General features: G+C 50.3%; 2 long non-coding RNA genes across 2 annotated transcripts; both read right to left on the minus strand.

Moving 5' to 3' along the window:
• Nucleotides 1–1,397: 1,397 nt before the first annotated feature.
• LOC132243848 (uncharacterized) lies at nt 1,398–16,141 on the minus strand. The gene is made up of 2 exons (XR_009455431.1): nt 14,089–16,141; nt 1,398–3,879 (listed from the first exon to the last, which is right to left on the minus strand). It is a non-coding gene; the product is annotated as an uncharacterized LOC132243848 (long non-coding RNA).
• Nucleotides 16,142–20,167: 4,026 nt separating this feature from the next.
• Nucleotides 20,168–23,544, minus strand: LOC132243846 (uncharacterized). Its single transcript, XR_009455429.1, has 4 exons — nt 22,702–23,544; nt 21,366–21,668; nt 20,911–20,999; nt 20,168–20,649 (listed from the first exon to the last, which is right to left on the minus strand). It is a non-coding gene; the product is annotated as an uncharacterized LOC132243846 (long non-coding RNA).
• Between the last annotated feature and the right edge of the window lie 132 nt (nt 23,545–23,676).

A 23,676-nucleotide genomic window follows, 5' to 3' on the forward strand; every position in this document is an offset into this window, starting at 1 on the left:
GGTAGTTGAAGGATGCTATTAAATCCCTGCTATTAAATACTATTAAATGGCAGGAGAAAGGCTAGCTTCATTAGGGGAACCTTTAAAAAGAGCAGGGGGTCAGTAACACCTGAGGAATGAAGAGATTAGCAGGAATTGGGTTCAGTGATAAGGAGCCATGAATTCAAGTGACTCATTGCTGTCTGGATAGAACTGCTGCTGCTGCTGCTGCTGATGATGCCCCTGTTAAGCAGCTGACTTTGAATTTTGGGTGGAGCAGGAATCAAAGTGGGGTGTGACTGAAAAGGTGCACCCCCATTTCCCCCCTGCCCACAGATCCCCTGCACACCCCAGCCCTGGCAGTGACCCTCACTCCCAACCCACAGGCCCCTGCCACTACCAGCCCTGATGTGCCCCTCACTTACAACCCGCAGCCCCCTGTACCCCCAGTCTTGCCAATGACCCTCACTCCAGACCCACAGCCCATCCATTCCTCAAAGTATTTATTACACATAACATAAGAATAAATCTTTTGGCAATTCTAGATCTCAAGCTCAGAAGGGGAAAATAATAAGCCCTGGTACTAATTTTGGGTGGGGACAGAATTTGTGGTAGTTTCAAGTGTTTTCATTTGAAAACAGGTTCTTTTTTAAGAGGAAAATTTTGGCTTAGCTTCCAAAGCTGGGAGAAAGGGAAACAGATCATCTTTATAATATTTCTCTTCCTTACTTCCTGGCTCAGAATAAGGGAACAGGCACTGCCATCCAAAGGTTTACAACAAATAAGGGAAAGGACTGTTTATGTTGTGTATCATTCACTGGTGGAACTCATTACCATGGGATGTTATAGAGGCAGAAAGCAGAGCCAGGTTCAGTAAGGGACTAAAAAAATTCATGGAGGATGGCTTGATTAATAACTATTAAACACAACTCTCCAACATGTTCCTTTGGCATTTCTAAACTAATGATGGTCAATACGAAGCAAGGTCTAACAAGAGATAAATCACCCTAGATAGACACTATTCATAGCTCTCCATCTAAAGCATCAGTTCTTGCTATGGCTGGGGTCAGGATACTGGACTACGTGGACCATTGATCTAATTTAGCAGGTGCATCTACACATGTGATTTACTGTGGCGTAAACTAATTAGCTCCACAGTAAATCATCATAGTCTACACATGCACCAGTATTAGGGCACAGTAAACTAAGTAACTCTTCTGTAGAATAATACTGGTGGGTATAGTGCCATCTCATGGTGAAGTACTTTACTATACTGAAATGTGCACTTAGATGCTGACCAACAGCCCAGGGCCAATGACCCACAGCTAACCCATGACCCAACACATTGCACCTGGTCAGCCCAGTCAGCCGAGGACCTGCTCTGCCCCAGTGGAAGATACTGGTGTTCCAGGCTTCGGTTCATATTGCTCCAAAGTTTATTGCATCGCATCAGTTGCACATGTAGATGCACACAGAAGGCACTATTTCTTATGGCTCTTTTGCTCCTCTTGCTAGTTTTGATGATCCAAACATTTAAAAAATGTAAATAGATAGATAAATATATTTTTGAAAATGACTACTGTGTCTGGCTGATGAATCCCGGACCTTATTTAAGGATGGCCAAAAGCACCCTCTGCAACTTTGACTGATGAAATCATTGTCAGGTTTCTCACGTAAAATAAACAAAAGTGAAATCACAAGGTAATGTTAGTGGTTCAAGACACATGGCTGAAAATCCTTTTGGCAGACATGATTTTGTGAATTGTTCCCAACTGGCAAGAGGTTCAGTTACATTCTTCCCGCCAGAACTGAGTCAATTACTGACAAGGCCCACCCTCCCATGCCTTCTCAAGACCATCTCCTGAACATCTCCATTGCCTTCAACATCAGCCAATGACACTTCAGATGCCTTAGAGAACTCACTACTTCCTGAGGTCCATCAGCATTGGAAGAGCTTGGCTGGCATTGACCTTTAGCCAGTTTCCTGTTCTCCCTTCCTCTGCTGGATGGAGCATCCTTGTAACCCCAGCGCTTCTCTGAGTGTTCAGGTAGCTGAGAACCAAACTAAATTGTGTCTCAACTGTACCTTTGAGACAGTAAACACTCCGCCCGTAAACAACTCATGAAATGCATATCTACTGTTTCCCCACCCATCTCAGGAGCATCTAGAGTTAATCTGCAGCAAAAAGCTGCTGCCAATTTGAGAGTGGTGGTAAGAGTTTCTCCTCGACTCTGCTCCTTCCCGCTTACTGTCCCAGAAAGAAGCATGGACAGAGCACAGTGTCTTCATGCTTCTATTTCAAGGAAAAAGAAAGCAGTGTGCCTGTTCAAAGCAAGTGTCCCAGTGCTGGAGGACTGTGATTTGGGGAAAAATATGCACATCGGGCGTCAATAAGACTATGTTGAATCAGGTACAAGTGTGCCAACCTAAAGTGGGTATATTCAATCCCCAGCCCGCTGCTCAGGACGAGCTCATGGTGCCTTGTCATCTGGCCTATTTGGCTCCCCAAACTTATAATAATTTGGTAGTGGGGGAGCTGTTTCATCACCCCTCCCCCTCGCTGCCAAATCTCTGGACCCATGCAGAGCCCTGGGCCCTGTACACTAGATCCAGCCCCCAATCCTAGGGTGAGGGCTGGAACCTAGGGTGAGGGCACTGGACCCCTAGGACCCCAACCTCGTGCATGGAGGGTAGGAGGTGGTGTTTAAGACCCCTGAAGCATGGGGGCATGATGGGGTGGTGTCAGGACCCTAAAATTAAACCCTAATGCATGGGGGGTGGCTCCAGGGGCCAATTCCAGCACATGGGGGTCAGGAGAGGATGGCTCCTGTCTCCTGGGACCCAATTCTGGCACACAGGGGACACAGACATGACCCAAGACCCCATAGAGACCTTGCACTGTTCCTCTGCCCAGCAGAGCCAAAAGGTTGAGCATCACTGACCTAAACCTGGGTATCTTCCCAGCTGCACATATACCCCTCAAAGCCATTGCTAGGCAGGTGTATCCTAGCACATAAATGAAAGCATTGACTCCACACATAGCAAGTCATAACAGTGGTTACAATGAAGCTACCATATTTACTAGCATACTCCCCCTCCCCCCCCAAATAAGGCTATGCCCCTTGTTTTTAGGAAGGTTCAGTGATACAAAAAAGATTTCCCTTTAATCTGTTTGGAATAGGCTTCCATATAGGACATGGACACACCAATTTTTGACTGCCAGTTCTCAAAAAGGGGGAGCATGGGATGTGAATAATTGACTTCAGACTTCTATAGTGACTACAAATGTATGCAAACTATGTCATCTCTAACACTGTTTCTTGCAGGGTTAAAGTTACTGCAAATGAGTTGATGAAAGGGTGAAGTTCTGATGTGGTGTCCATTGACTGGTATTTCACTGAGGTTGGCCTAGGAAGCAGCCACCAATTGGCTGCGTGGGGATGCCTTGTGGGCATGGGGCCGGGTGAGGTACCTGGCAATGGAGGCCCACCACCCTTTGACCTTGACATCACAGCAGGCACCTTGGCCATCGTGCCACACAGTGATCTGATTTTCACCATTGCCAGAGAGGAAGTGGAGCTCCTTGCCGTCACACCGCAGCACCAGAAAAGCATTGTCCTGTACGCACACAGGCTCGCTACCGAGTTCCATCATGGCCCGGTTGAAGCAGGAGCGGAGGTGGGGAGTCTTGGAGTCGAGAGGCTGAAGGCGGTTCCGGGTGTGCAGGAGATGGGCGACGCTCAAGGGCTGGACATCGTGGCTGTCCCCTTGAGGCTGTCTCCGGAGATGGGCATGCATTGTCCGTGACATTTCTTCCGGCGTTGGCATGGCTTCCTGGGAAGATCTCAGGCTGGGGGCCGCTTGTGTATGCCCCATTTCACCCTTCGTTTTCCCTGCACCTGGAATCCAAACAAAGATCTTTACACCTCAGCCAGGCAGTGCAAGAAACAGAGACTCTGCGACCAGCTGTTATCAGGGAGGATGTTCCTATTGCCACCCGGGGCAGGTTTGCAGCCTTAAGGTAGGGGTTGGCTCCATCTTGCTCTATTTTAGTCTACAGGTCCTCAAGCTATCTAGCCCTATGACCCGGATCAGGTGCATGGGGTTGAACTGAAATCCTGATCCAAATAGGACTGGTGTATGGGTTCAGTCCCTGGGTGTGGTTTATCAGACCAGTCTGGCCTCAGACACCAGATCCAGCCACAGACCAGCCCCATAGGCTGGCTCAACCCTGTGCACTAGATGCAGCCATGAAGCAAACCCCCCATGGCCCATGTGCAAGTTCCCCATGGCAATTATTGCTTCCACCTCTCCCCCACCACCAATTTTCTAGACCTGTGGCCCAGCTGACATGACTCCAGGGGCTGCATCTGAGCCATGGAATAAAAACCACTGCTACAGTCTGTTGCCTTCACATCCCTCTCTTCCATAGATGTGAAGAAGCAAGATCTCTTAAAGACAAGTCTGTCCAGATCCATGCCTGCCCCATGGTCTGTGTGGACTCTCGAGGCCCTTGTCCTCCACACCCTCTAACCAACCACTGGGCTACTCAGACTCCCTGAATGCCTGTGAGCTTCATCACTAGTCCTCCCCACCCCACCCGAGGCAGAAAGCAGAAGCTGGAGGATGAAAGAGGATCCTGAAGACTCCCGTAGTAGGCCTGTGCAACACAACTAGTATTTACTTTGGATTCGGATTCAGCCGATTCGGGGGACAGCAATTCAATTTGGTGATTCGAATCACTGTCCTGATTTGATTCGGTCGAATCTGGTTCAGAGATTTGGCAGCAGCTGAATCTCCGAATCAGCCAGGCCAGGCCTGGCCCATCCCCCGCCCCTCTTCCAGCCTGGCAATGGCCGCCCTGCCCACACCAGCTCCCAGCACTTGGGGGGAAAAAAGCCTCAGTTCACCAGGTGCTGACAGGTGGGGAACAATCCCTGCTGCCCCACGCTGCATGGGGGGCTCTGCACAAGCCCCCAACCCCTCCCTCCCGCTCCCCCAGCCCCATCACGGGTGCCCCGCATGGGCCAGCTCCAGCCCTTCAAGAAAATAAACCCTGAAGAAACCCCGGGACTCACCACTGCTGCCAGTGGGGGGCAATCCCCACTTCCCTGCACCATGTGGGGGCGCTCTGCACAAGCGCCCGAATCTCTGAGGCTGCACCAGGAGTGGTGAATCCCAGGACTTTTCTCTGATTTTTTTTTCTGTAAAGGGCCAAAGCCCCGGCAGGCAGGACATCTGTGGCGGGGCTGGGGGAGCAGGGGAGGGTCGAGGGGCCTTGTTCAGAGCCCCCCATGCAGGCTGGGGCAGTGGAGGGCAGTGGGGATTGCCCCCCACCCGGCAGCATCCAGTGAGCACTGGGACTCAAATCTAAGAGATCCTGTGACCCCCACAACACCCTGCAACTGCAGTTCATGTCAGAAACTGGTTTCTCCCATCCCACCCCACAAGTCAGACTGGCAGCCTCAGACATGGGGGGTTGTCTTCTTCTGAACTGTGGACCAAGATCATCTTCCAGGGAGTGTATATCCGTGAATTGCTTCTTAGGCAGTTCATTGCCAGGATCCCTGCTCTTGCCGTCTTTTCCCTCTGGGGGGGCAATGCTATTTTTGGTGTCAAGTGGATCCTGGCTGCATGTCAGGGTTTGAAGTAATGATTTTGGGGGGGATCCACAGGTCAGTGGTGGCCAGAGACTGAGTTCACTCAAGCCTAGTTCTGGCTTCATCTTCATCTGAGTTCGCCAGCCATTGGGTGCTATGGCTGGCTGGAGCCCCTGCTTTCATGTGGCCCCCACAGCCCAGGAGGTGAAAGACACTGCAGTCTGGCCTTCCCTCTCAAGCTGGCGCTGAATTCAACAGCAGCAGAAAGCAGAGGATGTGTGGCAGTGATGCTCAACCCCTGGGGTCTATACCCACATGAAATCAGGGGCTATGGTCACACCCTACCCTGACAGCCTACATCCAAAGAGGGAAGTGACTACACCCCCTGGATTGCCCCTCTCCGGCCCCATATCCCTACAAATTAACCCCCAGCTCCTAATCTGCACATACAATTCTCTCTGTCCCTATTGAGTGAATTATTTTGGCCAAAACCTTATTCATTGGAGAAAGCTGTTGGGGACTCCAAAATAACATCTGGTCCTTTAGGGAATAGTTTCTGCCAGGGCAGGGCAACATCTCATAGAGAAAGGATATGGGCAAGTGAAAGAAAAGGCTTTATTTTGACACTTCTAATCAAAATGTCATTGGAAATGGACCGTCTTGCTCTGGAGGTTTCTCAAATAGGGTGAAAACCATGGGCCCAGGAACAGTCGATCTCTGCATGGCATTTTAAAAACCCCACCAGAAGACAAGAAAATGAGACAAAAGACCATGAACAAATCAGTTATCTCAGACCAAATATTTTCTTTGCCCTGAGTTGAATTTTTCTACATGGGGTTGAGAAAACACAATTGTTTTCACTTTTGGAGGTAGCTGAAACCTGTATTCTCTACCCGAAATAGAGTATAAAAACCCCATGACTCATCGAGTGCTATTTCCCCTATTGATCGCATCAGTGAAGTTCCACCAACATCCCCGTCTGTGACTTCATGTTTTTAACCCTGCTGTCCCCAGCGACATTGACGTGTCTCTCCATCTCTGACATGGCAAAGTCAGAATGCTTCTTTCTGATGGTTTTAATTGAGGAACCCTGAAGCAAAATGATCAAGGGAGCTGGAGGGGTTGCTATCCCAGGACAGGCTAGAAGGGCTAGGACTCTTCAGTTGGGAAAGGAGAAGGTGAAGGAGGGACAGGATGGAGATCTATTCAATGGTCTAGTGAACAAGTGAGCAGGGAACTGTTGCTCACCCAGCCCCAGAATGCTAGAATGAGAGGGCACCCTCTGAAAGTCGTACATGGTGGGCTTCAAACTAAGAAGAGGAAGTGTTTGTTTTTCTTATACTACACATCCTTAACGTGTGGGATTCATTGCCACAGGGGGCTGTGGAGGCAGAAAGCAGAGCCAGGATCAAAACAGGACTGGATAAATTCATGGATGAGAGATGAATTAACGGCTGTTGGACAGAACAGTGGGAGCAGTTTCCTCTGGCATCTCTAAATCACCAATGCTGGATGCTAGGGAGGGTACTGAACAGGATATGATAGATCACTCTGGAAATATCCAGTTCAGTGCTCTTTCTCTATATAGCATCCACTTCTCTTCATTGGAGACAGGATTCTGGGCCAGATGGACCATTGGTCTAACCCAGTAGGCTGTTTCTTACAATCCCAACCTTGTCTTGGAAACCATCTCTTTCAGCTTCAACTTTCTCAAATAGGATTAAAACTGTGAGCAAGGAAACAATGGGTCTTGGGTTTGAGTTTCAAACAAAGCACTCCAAAAAAACAGCAAAGCAAGGTCAAAGGCCAGGAACAAAGCTATTTCATTGCTTCAGGCAAAATATTTGATTCTTTCTTTTCTGCATGGGACAGAGAAAATGTAATGATTATCATTTTTGAAGAAGTGGTTGGGCTCAGAAAATGCAATCATTTTAGCTTTGCATTTAGCTTTGCATTAGCTTTGCAAAAGAAGTCGAAACTGCTATTTTCTACCTAAAATGGAGTTGTGTTACTGAAGCTACTTCCCTTATCACAAGGCTCCTCAGCACATACCACCAATGTCTTCCCCTTTTTATTCCTTCAGTCTCCAAGCACATCTGTCTGACCATCCATCTAGTCCCACATGCCATTCTCTCTGTTTTTAGTAGGCTGAATGACCTCCTAACACCTCTATGCTCCTATTGCTTCTTCTTAAGTTTTGAAGAGGAGACAGCCATCACCCCTTCTGTACCATGGTCTATGCTTAAGAGGTACCCAGGACCTTCAAAACGTATGCCTAGGTAGGAGTGGAGGCTGCCCACACCTCCCATCCCCAGCTTTCAACCATTGAGACAGAATCCAAAGGCCAGATATTCAGTGGCCCAATGGCTGTAGCTATACGCACTTCTGGGAATCAAACCCAGGTCTCCTGCCTGGCAGAGAAACAGGCTACCACTGATCTGCAACAGCAGGTCAGCCTTAAAATACCATACTATAAAATAACAAGATTTCAAACAATGTTTCCATGTAGCAACAGGAAGAGCTGGAAGCCCAAACTCCTGGGTTCAAATAGCAGTCCTAGGAGAAGAGGGGGGTCCGGTGGGTTGAAGCAGGGGTTCTGGGTTCTGTCTGTTTCTTTCAGCTTCAAAGTTTTCCAAATGGGGTTAAAACCAAGAGCCAGGAGCCAATGGGACTCAGGTTTGAGTTTCAAACAAAATCCTCTGACAAACCAACAAAGTGAGGTAGGTCAAAGCCTAGGGAAAAAAAGCTAGTACGTTGCTTCAGACAAAAAATTGGCTTTGCCCTGAGCTTATTCCTTTCTGAATGGGACTGAGAAATTGCAATTGTTTTAGCTTTGGACGAAGCTGAAACTGTTATTTTCTCTAGAAAATGGAGCCACGTTACTGAAGCAAAAAATAAAATAAAATAAAATAAAGCCCATTACTCACCCAGTGCTACTTCCTCTATCACAAGGCTCCCCAGTACATACTTCCAACATCTGCATATTTTTAATCCTTCAGTCCCTATTGCTCCTATTGCAGTCTTAAAGAATAGACAACTAACAGTTGTCAATCCACCTGGATCACGGTGTATGCTTGAGCAGTACCCAGGACTTTCTACACATACGCTTAGGTAGGAGTATAGAGGAGTGGAGGCTGCCCAGACAGTCCGTCCCCTCTTCAGACCATTGTGGCAGAATCTGAAAGCCCGACCACGTCTAGGCATTCAGTGTCCCAATGGCTGCAGTTATATGAACATCCCAGAATCAAACCCAGGTTTCCTGCATGGCAGAGAAGGAATCTATTGCTGAATGACAGCAGCAGGTCGATCTCAAACCACATGGTATAAAAAAACCTACATTTCAAACCTGGTTTTCTGGTAGCAACCAGGGGCAGCTGGAAGTCCGAACTTGTGGGTTCAAATACCAGTTCTGGGAGAAAAATGGGGTGTGGTGGATTAGAGCAGGGGTGCTGGGAACAAGGACTCCTGGGTTCTGCCCCAGCTCTGGGAGGAGATTGGGGCCTGGTGGTCCTGAACAGGAGGGGAAGAGAGGCAAGATGCCTGGGCTTGATCCCCGTTGTGGGGAAATGGCAGCTTGTAGACGAGGGCTATGTGGGCTGGGAGCCAGGAGGGCTCTGTTCTATTTCACTTGTAGGAAGGGAGTGAGGTCTGAGGACTCAGACAGGGGGGTCTCAGAGTTGCTGGCCACTGCTGGGAGGGGAGGGGAGGGGAGTCCTCTGAGTCTGCAGGCCAATGTAGAGGCAGAACTCCTGGGCTCTCTCCCAGGTCCGAGACAAGAGTGGGGTGTAATGCTTTTTGGGTGGGGCAGAAGGCTGAGCGCCAGGTCTCCTGGGTCCTTCCCCAGCTCCACTAGAAGGGAAGGGTTCCCGAGTGCTGGGAGGTCAATAGTTAAAGGACCCAGGAGTTTAGGGGATAATGGGGAGGGAGGGAGGGAGGGGCCTTGTCTGGGTTGCCAGGTGGAAGATGGACAGAACAGGAGGAGGGAAGGGACAATGGTCTCACTTACAGGGTCTTGTAGCTGGACCTGGCCCCACAAAGCGCCGTCAGCAGTGTCCTGCTAACAAAGGCAGTCTCCCTTCTCCTCAGCCTCAGCAGGGTCTGCCCCCAGCCTTACATGACTTCCTACATCACCAAGTTTGATGATTTGCACTTTACAAAGTTGCAGTTTCATATGTTATTTCCTGACAGGGGAGGGGAAGGAACCCAGCAGGCTAACAGATAAGGCCCTAGGGAACCAGGCAGCTGGGACTTAGGGACTCAGTGAAAAGGGGTTGGTGTGGGGTTCTTGAAGGGGGCAAGGGGTGCTCCTGAGAGAGGGAATAGGGGTGTTCCTATTCGGTGGGGGGGTTTTGAGGGAGAGATGATAACCACTCAGGTCCAGCTATCCCATGTTGCACCCCATATCACCACACAGTGCGGGCCTACATGGTCCCTGTTACAGTGATGGGAAGCAGGCAATGGTGGTTGGGTCCCGTCATGGCGTTGGAGAAGGGAAGGTGATTTGTTCCTGTCCTGGTGTCCAGGGGTAGGGGGATCCGTGGGCCAGTTCCTGTCATGGTGATCATGGGGGATTTGTTCCCTGTCTGGGTGTTGGGGGTGAGGGAGGTTGTGTTCTGTACTGGTGTTGGAGCAGGACATTTCTTGTGACGGGGTAGGGATGCGGGTTAAGGAGGTCTGGGGAGATGGTTCCAGTCATGGTGCAGTGTGTGTGTGTGTGTGTGTGTGTGTGTGTGTGTTTTAGGAGCAGGTCCCATTCTGGTTACAAGGGGTTGTAGGGATTTAATTGGGGGAAACAGTCCCTGTGGTGGTGTTGGTAGGGGCAGTTGTGTTCTGGGTTGGTTCCTATCATGGTGCTGGAGTTAGACAGTACTTTTCATGGTGGCAGTGGACAATAAGCTGAATAGGAGCCAACAGTATAAAAGGGAAAGGAGAGCATCAGCCTGGGAATACTGGGGCAGGAGCTGCGGCTGCCAGGCTAGGAGGAACAGGGACAGGAGCAGTGGCTGGCATTTTGCAGGGGCATTGGGCTGGAAATAACAAAGAGCAATGGTCTCAGGTTGCAGCAAGCTTAGATATTAGGGGAAACTTTCTCGTGAGGAGGGTGGTGAAGCCCTGGAACAGGCTCCCCAGAGAGGTGGGGGACTCTCCATCCTCAGAGGTCTTTTAAGACCCAGCTAGACAAAGCCTTGGCTGGGATGGTGTCGTTGGGGTGGTCCTTCTTGGACCAGGGGGCTGGACTAGATGTGACCTCCTGAGGTCCCTTCCTACCCTCATTGTCTGTATCTGGGAGTTAGGGACGCGGGAAATCTTCTCACAGTGTTGGCAGCAGGGTGGTGGGGGAAGTGTGTCTTGTTAGGGGGCCCCAGGAAGACATTTCCTGTCACAATGGTTAGAGAGAGGAGAGGCTCATTTCCTGTCATAGTGTTGAGAAACGCGCGGCAGTTCCTGTCCCGGTGACGGGTGGTTGGAAGGGCTTTGCGGGGCAAGACTGTTCCTGCCGTGGCGATGGCCGAGGGTGGTTAAGGAGTGAGGGGGCGGCTCCTTTTATGGCGCAGGTTGTGGAGGAAGGGAACAGTTGGGGGCAGGTGGTCCCTTGGGACCCGGACGCATCCCGCGAGGGAGGGGAGGGGCTGTAGGAGTCGCAATGACTCGCGTCTGCTGTGAGTGACACGGAGGTGGGACAGACCGACGCTAACAGATGAGGAAGCCCTGACAGCCATTTTAGCAGGGAGGAAAGCACAAAATGGCGCCGGGCTACCCGCAAGAGAAACGGAGGGGGGGGGCTGCAGTGGCAGCTCTGTGGCCTCGAGCCCTGACAGGCTCGCTCCCTACCCAGCCTGGGACAAAACCCAAGTGGATTCAGTGGCTTCCCATTGCTTGCTTGATTTGGTCAGAGCCAGGCTGTCAGCATAGCCATACTTCTCGGCCTGGGTGTCAGGCAGGTCGACAAGGGACAAGTTGAAAAGCAATGGAGAAAGTATCGAGCCCAGCGGCAGGACACACATGGCCTCGCACCACTCCTGGGGCAGCTGTGGGGTGCAAAGCCTGGCACATAGCAGCAGCCACCTCTGTCCTGCACACAGATTGGGGGGGGCACATGTCCCCAGGCCTCCACCTGGATGCATGCAGCAGCAGAAGCCCCCCCCCCGTGCCTAGACAGGTCACCTGGTCTCCGGTTATCCCACCACCCTGTTCAGCCAGGGCCTCATTCCCCCCAGCCTCTGCCCCTGCCTCTGCCCCACTCCCTCCCTCAACACAGGGGTCTCTGCCCCTTCCCTTCCCTACTGACGGACCTGCTGGGTAGAGGGTGGTGGTGGCACACAGTAGATCCTGGGTTGCATTTTAATTCAAAAACTGGTCTAGTGCTTAAAAAGTTGGAGCCCACTGCTCTATAGCATCCACTTCTTTGTATTGGAGACAGGATTCTGGGCCGGATGGATCATTGGTCTGACCCATATGGTGTTTCTCGTGATCCCAACCTTGTGTTGGAAACAACCTCTTTCAGCTTCAAGGATTCCCAAATGGGATAAAAACTATAAGCCAGGAACCAATGGGTCTCAGGTTTGAGTATCAAACAAAGCCCTCCAAAAAGCCAACAAAGCAAGGTCAAAGAGCAGAACAAAGCTACCACACTGTTTCGGACAAACTATTTGCTCATTCTTTTCCGTGAAAATGCAGTGATTACCATTTTGGAAGAAGCAGTATGGCTCAGAAAACGCAATCCTTTTAGCTTTGGAAGGAATCAAAACTGCTATATTCTACCCAAAATGGAGCTGCATTACTGAAGCGAAAGAAAAAAAAAGCCCATTACTCACTCAGTGCTACTTCCTCTATCATAAGGCTCCGCAGGACACACTTCAGTGCTTGGCTACTTATAATCCTTCAGTCCCCAAGTACATCTATCTGTCTGTCTGTCCACCTAGAGCCACACACAATTCTCCCTGTTTTCAGTAGGCTTCGTGACCTACTAATACCTTTAAGCTCCTATTGCTCCTTTTTAAGTCTTAAAGAGTAGACAACCATCAACCTTTCTGGATTATGATGTATGCTTAAGAGGCACCCAGGACCCTCAACACACAAGCCTAGGTAGGAGAATGGAGGAATGGAGGCTGCCCAGACCTTCCATCACTGTCTCTTTAGATCATTAAGACAAAATCCAAATGCCAGACATTCAGTGCCTCAATGGCTGTAGCTATATAGAGGCCCAGGAATCAAACCCAGGTCTCCCACCTGGCAGCAAAGGAGGCTCCCCCTGAACCACAAGAGCAGGTCAGGCTTAAAGTACCCTGATCTAAAATAACAGCATTTCAAACTACATTTCCTGGCGGCAACCAGGGGGAGCCGGAAACTCAAACTCCTGGGTTCAAATACCAGTTCTAGGAGAAGAGTGGTGTCTGGTGGGTTAGAGCAGGGGTTCTGGCCACCTCTTTAAGCTTCAAGGTTTTCCAAATGGGGTTAAAGCTGTGAGCCAGGAACCAATGGGACTTTGCTTTGAGTTTCAAACAAAACCCTCCAAAAAACAAAAAAGCAAGGTCAAAGACTAGAAACCAAACTACTACATTGCTTCAGACAAAATATTTTGTGCAAAGTATGGCATACCAAATTATTATTGGGGAATTTAAGTTTTTTTAATTGCACCAAATTTTTTTCCCATAGTTTTGAGAGGAAAAGAGGACAAGAGAGACAAAAAAAGAGCACGTGCGCGCGTGAGAGAGAGTGTTGGGGTTCCTGCATACCCCCTGCCTGTATCTGGTGTACCCCCAGGGGTACGCATACCACAGGTTGAGAAACTATGGGTTAGAGAAGGGGTGCTGGGAGTGAGAAGTCCTGGCTTCTGCCCCAGCTCTGGGTGGGGAGCAGGAACTGGGAGGTCAGAACAACAGGGCAGTGGCTGGGACTCCTGGGTTCTGCCCCAGCTCTGGGAGGAGATTGGGGCCTGGTGGTTCTGAACAGGAAGGGAAGAGAGGCAAGATGCCTAGGTTCAATCCCCGTTGTGGGGGAAAGGCAGCTGGTAGAGCAGGGCCATGTGGGCTGGGTGCTAGGAGGACTATGTTCTATTTCACTTGCAGGAAGGAAATGAGGCCTGGTGATTCAGAGCAGCGGGGTCTGGGTGTTGGGGTGCTTGGGTTCTTGCCCAGCTCTGAGAGGTGGACCCTGTGGGTCAGAGCATGGGGAGGTACATGCAGGACTCATGGGTTCTCTCCCACTGCTGAGACAAGAGTGGGGTGTAATGCTTTTTGGGTGGGGCAGAAGCCTGAGAGCCAGGACTGGGTCCTTCCCCAGCTCCAGGGGTTTCAGGGTGCTGGGAGGTCAATGGTTTTCATAGATTCATAGATGTTAGGGTCGGAAGGGACCTCAATAGATCATCGAGTCCGACCCCCAGGAGTGGTGGATGAAGGAGTTTAGGGGATAATGGGTAGGGAGGGAAGGGTCCTGTCTGGGTTGTGGGGTGAAAGATGGACAGGACAGGAGGAAGAAAGGGGAGGGAAGAGAGGGAGTCTTACTTACAGGGTTTTGTAGTTGAACCTGGCCCCACAGAGACCTGTCAGCAGTGTCCCACTAAGGAGCGAGCGCTTTCACCTCGTCAGTGTCCTGATGCTGTACAACTTTGTCATCAAGTTCGTTGTCACACGCCCAACGAATGATCTTACACATCATTAGTTCCAGAAACATGGGAGGATGTGGTCAGGAAGGGGGAGGGGAACACACCCAACAGGCTTGTTGATGAAAGTATAGGGGACCAGGCAGCTGGGACTTAGAGACTCAGTGAGAAGCAGGTGGTGTGTGTTTCCTGAAAGGGGTGGAAGATGGTTAGTAGGGTCCTGAGAGAAGGACTAGGGGTGTTTCTATTGGGTGGGTTTTCTGAGGGGGAGATCAGGCTGGGTATAATAGGGTAGGAGCTGTGGCTGGCCCCGGGCAGGGCAAAGATGGGTATAACAGGGATAGGAGCTGCAGCTGCTTCTGGAAGGGCAAGTTGGGCTGTATGTAATGGGGAGAGGAGCTGCTGCTGATTCTTGGGGGGGAGAGGTCAGACTGGATATAACAGGAACAGGAGCTGCAGCTGCCTCTGAGGTTGTTACACTGTGTATAAGGAGAACAGGAATTACAGCTGGCTCTGCGGGGAATCGGAGTGGAAAAAATAGAGGATGGAGCTATGGCTGACTCTGGGTGGGGGTTTAACAGGGACAGGATGTGCAGCCAGCTTTCTGGGGGGCATTGGGCTGGGCACAAGGAGGCGCAATGGGCTCAAGGTGCAGCAAGGGAATCTGAGGTTAGAGATCAGGGGAAACTTTCTCGTGAGGAGGGTGGTGAAGCCCTGGAACAGGCTCCCCAGAGAGGTGGGGGACTCTCCATCCTCAGAGGTCTTTTAAGACCCAGCTAGACAAAGCCTTGGCTGGGATGGTGTCGTTGGGGTGGTCCTTCTTGGACCAGGGGGCTGGACTAGATGTGACCTCCTGAGGTCCCTTCCTACCCTCATTGTCTGTATCTGGGAGTTAGGGACGCGGGAAATCTTCTCACAGTGTTGGCAGCAGGGTGGTGGGGGAAGTGTGTCTTGTTAGGGGGCCCCAGGAAGACATTTCCTGTCACAATGGTTAGAGAGAGGAGAGGCTCATTTCCTGTCATAGTGTTGAGAAACGCGCGGCAGTTCCTGTCCCGGTGACGGGTGGTTGGAAGGGCTTTGCGGGGCAAGACTGTTCCTGCCGTGGCGATGGCCGAGGGTGGTTAAGGAGTGAGGGGGCGGCTCCTTTTATGGCGCAGGTTGTGGAGGAAGGGAACAGTTGGGGGCAGGTGGTCCCTTGGGACCCGGACGCATCCCGCGAGGGAGGGGAGGGGCTGTAGGAGTCGCAATGACTCGCGTCTGCTGTGAGTGACACGGAGGTGGGACAGACCGACGCTAACAGATGAGGAAGCCCTGACAGCCATTTTAGCAGGGAGGAAAGCACAAAATGGCGCCGGGCTACCCGCAAGAGAAACGGAGGGGGTGGGGGGGGCTGCAGTGGCAGCTCTGTGGCCTCGAGCCCTGACAGGCTCGCTCCCTACCCAGCCTGGGACAAAACCCAAGTGGATTCAGTGGCTTCCCATTGCTTGCTTGATTTGGTCAGAGCCAGGCTGTCAGCATAGCCATACTTCTCGGCCTGGGTGTCAGGCAGGTCGACAAGGGACAAGTTGAAAAGCAATGGAGAAAGTATCGAGCCTTGCGGGACACCGTTCTTCAGTCTCCTGGGGTGTCTTTCCCGGCCATCGATGGTCTTGAGAGTGAAACTGCGGTGCTGGAGCGCGAGCAGACAGAGCCGGCGGTCGTTGTGAGCAGCGGCGCTCTACCTTTTTGGCCGATGGGCTGCCCAGGCAGTGTCTGGTTCCTCCGCAGGGCAGAGCTGCCCGGTGCACCCGATCCAGTGCCCAGAGTGGGTGCAGCTGGACCCCATACGGCCGCAAGGAAGAGGGTGGAGGGGCAGCCTGGCCAGCTCCATTTGTGCAGAGGAAGGGGCATGGCCCAAACCTACAGGAGGAAGAGGGCATTGCCCAGTCCCAGTCTGGCTGGGCAGAGGGAAGAGGGATTGGTCTGGCCTTTCCTGGGGGGTGGGGGGGGCAGTCTGGCCCTATGGGGAGAAGATGGCATGGCCCGGCCCTAAACAGCCAAGCAGAGAGTAACTCCAAGGCTCCACAGGATGCACGTGGGCTGTGCGTCGGAGGTTGAGCACGTCTGCATCAAAGCATAAAAACTTCCATGGAAAGGGTCAGACCACAAGTCTCTCTTTCTCAGTCTCCAAGGCCATGGCATTGCAGTGAGAGGGTGCTATAGGGGAGAGGGAACTGGGTCTGACCAGGTTATTATCCCCTGTGCCTCTTCCATGTGCAGTCTCCAGCATTTAAGGTCTAGAGGGCTCTGATTCAGAGCCCATGCCCCTCATTTCTGTGCTCAACATCTACAGAAACTAGGCCTGTGCGAGTAGGCAGCTATTCGATCTGGCTTCGGATCCAGCTGCTTCAGATGCCAGGGATCCAATCCGGAGATCCGGACCAGGTTCTGCTTCGATCCGGCCAAAGCAGCTCCCAAGCTGCGGAGCCACCTTGGAGATCTGGCCATAGGGTATAATGGGGAATCAATGAAATAGCTATAATTCTTTTTGTCTGATTTGGACGAATCTTGCAGGAATGGTAGCATCTGCTGATAGCATGAAGTCTGCCAGGTTTCAAGAAGATCGGTGCAGGGGTTTGGCAGGAACTGCGCCCCAAATTCTTGAAAGCAAAACTCATGTCACGTGTATGTGTTACACCACAAGGGGGTGAAAACTGCAGGAGTGGTGGTCCCTGGTCAGGCCACAAAGCATACCATGTTTGAAGAAGATTGGTACCGGGGCTTGGGGAGAACTGCACCTCAAGCTGCTGACAGGCAAAACTCATGACATAGATGACCTTGTGTGCGCTAAGGTGTAGCAGGATGAAAATTGCAGGAGTAGAGGCCCCTGGTGAGGCCACAAAGCCTGCCAAGTTTCAAGGAGATAGGTGCAGGGGTTTGGGGGGAACTGCACCTCAAGCTGCGGTGTGTTACGGTGTGTTAAGGGTGACAGCCGCAGGGATGGTGGCCCCTGCTGCGGCCAGGATGCCTGCCAGCTGTGGAGCAGATGGGTGCAGGGGTTCTGGGGCCCTGCACCCCTAGCTGCTGACAGACAAAACTCGTGACATGGGTGCTTGTGTCACTGACTCTCTCTGTCTTGGGGCAGTTGATTGTCTGTATTGATTCTTTCCAATCCTTAGTCTGCTTTTGTAGGTGTTAATTGATGGTAATTAACTGGTTACATTAGCTAGCAATTGTGTATTGAGCTGGTCCCTGAGTGAATCAGGACTGATTGGTAACTAGTAACACAGCAGCTAGCAGCCAGGCCCGCAGTAGTGTCTCCCCCACCACACCCCAAGACAGACACAGTCAATCCCACAAGCACCCATGTCACAAGTTTTGTCTGTCAGCAGCTAGGGGTGCAGGGCCCCAGAACCCAGAACCCCCTGAACTGATCTCCTCGACAGCTGGCAGGCTTAATGGCCGCAGCAGGGGCCACCATCCCTGCAGCTTTCACCCTGCTGCTCCTTAACACACACAGCGTCACCCATGTCACAAGTTTTGCTTGTCCACAGCTTGAGGTGCAGTTCCCCCGAAACTCCTGCACCGATCTTCTTGAAACTTGTCAGGTTTTGTAGCCTCACCAGGGGCCACCACCCCTGCAGTTTTGACCCCCTGTGATGTAACGCATAGACATGACATGAGTTTTGCTTTCAAGAATTTGGGGAGCAGTTCCCCCTAAACCCCTGCACTGATATTCTTGAAACTTGGCAGGCTTCACGCTCTCTGCAGAGGCTACCACCTCGGTAAAATTCATCCAAAGTGAACATAAAACAACAAAGTTATAGATATTTTATTGTTTCCCCATTATATCCTATGGCCAGATTTCCGAGGCAGCTCCAAAGCTTTTCTGAAGCGGTTTGGAAGCTCCAAACCACTTCGGAAAGCCTAACAAAGCCAGCGCTTTCATCCACACATGCTGCTTCAGATGCTGAAGCAGCCGAAGCTTCTCCAGATCCGATGTATGGTCCGCAGCCTTGCACAACCCTAACGGATAACCCTTTCCTCCAAGGATGTGTCCAATTCCTGTTTGAATCTGGCTGAACTCTCAATACCCTCTGGGGGCAATGAGTCCCACCCTTTCATGATGTGCTGGGGGGAAAAGAACATCCTGGTGTTAAATTTAAACTGACACCTTGCTCAATGGGTCTTGTATTGGTAAATAAGAAATCTCAAGTGACTCTCTTTGCCATTCGGTATTCTGCAAGCCCTTCTCATGTCGCTGCTCACACATCTCTTTTCTAAACTGAACAGTCCTGGCCTCATTATTCTTTCCTCATCTATGTCCCCAGATCCTGGCCCCACAGCTCCCTTTCTGGGTGTCCTGGCATCTTCCCCATTCTTGGCTGTGGCAGACTGTCACTGCCCCCTCTTCTTCAGACTGCCCTTCTTGTCAAGTCCACAACTGAGCTAGGGCTTCTATGGCACTCATGCCCCTCTTGGTTACCTCTAGGAGCACTAATCCCATAGTTGGACCCCCTGTGTGGGCAACAAGGGGGTCGTCCCCTCTAGCCTTCAGATCTGAATATCTCAACATCAGGCCACCACTACAGCGCCGGCCATCTCAGATTCAGGCCACCGAGTTTGCCCCCTGCATCAGGATACCCTCAAACTAAGAGGAGTCTCTGACTCCCTGTTATACCTGCTCCACCACCTGCTCTACAGTGTACCCCCACTGTCAGCTCCATCACTGCCCCCCTTACCACCGCCCCCCAATCCACAGTGCCTGCAATAGTGGAGGGGATGAATTGAACCTCCAGTTATTAGAGTCTACATATGGAAAATAATAGCCACTTTATAACTTTTCTGTGTCTGGAATCTAAGGATTGGGGGAGGTCTTCTTAAATTCAGGGTCTCCTTGGATTTGGGTACAGGTACTATTTGATGTGTCCCACATAATGATGCATATTGCTCATCCCCACCACCCCCTTGTGAGCATCTTGGATCTGCCCATTATAGTAGCTTTTTATGTCTGAAGAATTAGGGTTGCCAAGCTGGTCAATTTGACCAAACATTAAATCTAAAATATTTTTAAAATATAGACATATTTTTGAAAATGACTAATGAATCTTGTTGATGAGTCACGGACCTTTTTTAACAATGGCCAAAGGTATCTTCTGCAACTTTGACTGCCACTGTCAAGTGCTTCATCTAATGTAAATAAAAGTGAAAGCATAAGGCAATGTTGCCAGTTCTAGATGCACAGGGAAAACTCCTTTTGGCCTCCATCAGGGTAGAAGCTGGAAAGAGCCAGCCATGACTTCAGTTACGTTATTCCTGACTGGGAAGAGGTTCAGTTACATTCCTCCCTCCAGACCTGAGTCAGCTATTGACAAGGCCCACACACCCATTCCTTCTCCGAGACCATCTCCTGAACTTCTCCACTGACTTCAAAAGGAATTAATGACACTTTTACATCGAGTACCCAGGGGCTCCTGAGTTAGAGATGAGTGGGTCATCTATTTGATGTCTTTCCCCACATTTTAACTTGGGCCTCCTCTAGTATTGAACAGAATCACATGTTTTTCCTAGAAAAGTCTCCTGGGAAGGCTGTCAGCCTGGGTCTGGGACCCTGTAGAGCATAATTTCTCAAGCCATGGGTCATGACCCAAAAGTGGGTCATAAGAATACATGAAAGGGTCACGAACAAACTTTAAAAATGGATTCTCCTTTAAAGGAGAAAAATGTGGGAAACTGTAGTTTTTCACTTACCGGCTGGCAGAGTTTGAGGCCAATTAATATGATGATTGGTTGACTGGGTAAACCAAATATGGAGAACAGAGAGATTTTAATTAATGTGGGACCCAAATAACTACATCTCTGCCAGATAAGAAGAGGGTGGCTGGATAACTTACAAGTGTTGCTATTGAAGTTTGTCAAATTTATGACAAAGGTGGGGTGTCCAGCAAACCTTATATATAGGTTTTGGGAAAAAGAGAGGAAAAACAAAAGACTCAAATGGTAAGTACAACACACATATATGGTATCACACCAAATATCAAACACATCAGCACAGAACAGCATACAAATGGTTCAACATTTAGTACAACTATTAGCAAGGTTATACACAGATAATAGAATTTATATGCAAATATATGCAAGAACAGATTTTCACCTCCCAACATAACCACACAGACACCCCTACTGCTCCCAGGACTTCTCCCACAACTAGCAACACCCAAGCTGGTCCCACACTTACTCATGGGAAGGTGATACTTTACCCAATTCCTTAGCACTCCTCTGTCTCAGGTAAGTGTGTTCTTCAATTACTCCGGCCTAGTTAGGGATCTAGGGACAGATGACCACAATAACTGATGATGATGGACCAAGGGAAGATGAAAAGCTGAATGCCCATGACAAACAAGCTTCAGTCACAGAGACCGCTCTGCTGGACCACTCCCTTCACAGAGACTACAACAACGGAGACTCCTCTCACTGCACACAACTCCCTGATGGCGAAGAGTCGCAAACTCTGGTCAGTTAGTCTTTTTAAAGGGCAGATCACCCCATTTGAAATGATCAATCATCTTCCAGACATACCCATCAGTCATTCCTTCTGATACAAAGTTGACACTCATACTCATGCCTACCAACCAAAATCTCAAGTACCTCAGAAGTCACGCAACCACTATTTGCCAATCACGTCAAACTTTCCCTCCATGTCTGAGACACCAACCACACATACTCACCCATGAAAATTAGGGCATTACCTTGTAAAGGTGAGGAGTTTATGATCTTCTAAAACCTTCTCCATTCTGTATAATGAGCATGCTTAATTTCACTCAAACAATGTAGATAACTAAATATGAGGGAAGAGTACACAGGTGACATATCAGAACCTCATCCCAACAAAGGAAGCAGGTTGAGAGTTAGTTTATACTGTTTATTGAGGGGATGAGATAGCTTTGTGTACGAGCAGCTGGGTGTGGGAACTGGAAATGAGAGGCAACTCCTCCATCAATCAGGTAAAAATAAGTAACTCCCTTGGGAGCGCTGCACCCATAACTGTAAGGCATTCAGAATCATAGCTAATATTGCTGGTAAGGCCTTGGAAAGCTGTTGAGCAAGCCAGCTTCTCCATCCCGCCACTTTGATGGTGTGACAGATCATGCCATCATCACCACAATACACAACAATCTCATTTTCTCCAGTACCAGACACAAACCTCTTTTCAGAGACCATGCCATAGTCAAGCACCAGCGTGGTATTGTCTTGTATTCTGTTGGACTGGACATTCAAGAGCTGTATGGCATGATTGAAACACCGCCGAGTTGCATTGTCCAGCTCTCCATTGGCCCCCAGTCGGTTGCGTTCATTCAGGAGGTTTGGGACAGATAATGGCATGGGTGGCGTTGGCAATTCTGAAGAGACTCTGTGGCCAGGAATAGCTGTCAGGTCCTCATCAACCATGTTTGGTGTAGGAGAAGATGCTGTTGACTGCAGTGTTTGCTCCAAGTGATATAGGAAGCTAGAAAGGATGAGAAATGAAGACTATGAAGGCTCTTAAGGGCTGTAGGGAGGCATATATATATATACATATATATATATAGGAATAGGGCTGATGAGGGGTTGTTACAGGGTGGAGAGGGAGGGAGAGGAGTGTGTGGGCTTGAGAGAAGGGTTGAGTGTACCTGAGGAAGCATGCATGGATAAGAGGATTGTGGCGATGGAGAGAATGGTAAGGAGGGACACATGATAGTGTGGATGGATGGATGGATGGATGGATGGATGGATGGATATATTTGGGGATGAGTCAGGTGCACCAGCATGGGGCTATGGGTCACAAGTGAGCGGCACCATCAGGGTGGCCATGCCAGGGCTGCAGATTGGGAATGAGGGGCACCAGCAGGGCTTGTGGGGAGCCCAGAGCTGGTATAGTTGGGGCTGCTGGTTGGAACTGAACAGCTGCAGCAGCTGCAGTCCTGCAGACGCGATGAGGCAATGAGTCATTTCCAGTTCTCGAATGCTCCTGAATCAACTAGTACGTCACTCCCCACAACATGTTGAGGGAGGCACTGCAGTGGGGGTGGGGAGAACTAGCTTGTGGGGGGAGGGATTCCTGAGTCTTCCCCAGGCACTGACCACCAATGCATTGGTGTCCTGCCCACTTCCTGGAGGCTACAGATCCCAGTGTATCTCATCCTGCCTGAGGCTGGACCAAATCTGGGAAAGAGAGAGCTCCTATGGTTGGGAGAGCAACGGATGTCTCCTACTTTGTAGCCAGAGGTAGCCCATTGGACCAGAAATGTAGCAGGGTGGATGGGATGAGATTCATCCTGCTCCAACCACCGTGTCCCTGTCTGGGGACAGGACACCAGGACCAATTGGCTTGGTACTGCGGGGGCCGAGGGAACTCCTGGCACAGAAATGGACGTGGTGGCTCAAGGGGATGTTGGTGGGAGGGCTGGGGGTACCCTTTATCCACAGGAAGCCCCCTGGCCACCCTCATCTGGAGTCAGATGCCCAAATCCCCCCTATTTATCCCTTGCCCCACAACTTACCGAAAGCCTCCAGCACCTGCCAACTCCCCGGGACACGTCAGCAGCGTTTCGATTTCACCACTGTGAACTTGTTCCTCTCCTGCATGGGTGGGGCTTAACATGGCTTATCCAATCTGGGCACCTCATTTTCCCAACCACGCACAGACATACATACACCCGAAGAAAGCTTGTGTCTCAGTGGCTGGAAGAAGGCCAGTGGAAGCCAGGCCAGGAGGGGGGATCTAGGTTGCTGACAAAATGAGTAAAGAGGAAGAGAGTGGGCCACCTCCTCACATGAAACACAACACATATTTTTATCTCCAGTCCAAAGAAATCAAAACCATTTCCTGAGATGCGAGGGGCCTGGGTCTGTGTTATTCAGGTTCAGGCTCAAGAAAAGACAAACAAAGACTTTATTGGAAGGTGTGTTCATTTGCTCTAGTGTCCATTATGTCAAAAAACACAATTAAAAAGGCAAACATCATTAAATATGGTGCTATCATTAGTCCTGGAGCTATTAGTATCCAATGTCCATCTCTCTCAGACTCATGAAAGACCAACTCACCTTCTTGAGCATCTTGACAGCATTTCCTATTCTTCTCTGAAGGAGATATCCACCCCTGAGGTAATGGTCACATGAGTTAATGTTTCCATGCCTGAGCTCGTGTTTCTTGCTGAACTTAAAAGCAATCCAATGGGCTACCTCTGGCTACAAAGGATGGGGCCACAGGAGGACATGAGGACACCTCCCAGCCAAGACAGGTGACATGCACAAGGAGTACTCAGGTAAGTGACAGGGGTCCGGATAGACCTAAGAATCGAGGGGTGGTGCATGTACCAATACGAGGCCTTAAATGCCTCTACACTAATGCTCATAGTATAGGGAATAAGCAGGAGGAACTCGCCCTCCGGATAGCTAGTACAAACCCAGACATAGTAGGGCTCACAGAAACCTGGTGGGATTCATCCCATGACTGGGCGATAAACATTAGAGGC

This window comes from Alligator mississippiensis, chromosome 11, assembly GCF_030867095.1.
Source record: "Alligator mississippiensis isolate rAllMis1 chromosome 11, rAllMis1, whole genome shotgun sequence".
In the NCBI taxonomy this organism is placed as follows: Eukaryota; Metazoa; Chordata; order Crocodylia; family Alligatoridae; genus Alligator; species Alligator mississippiensis.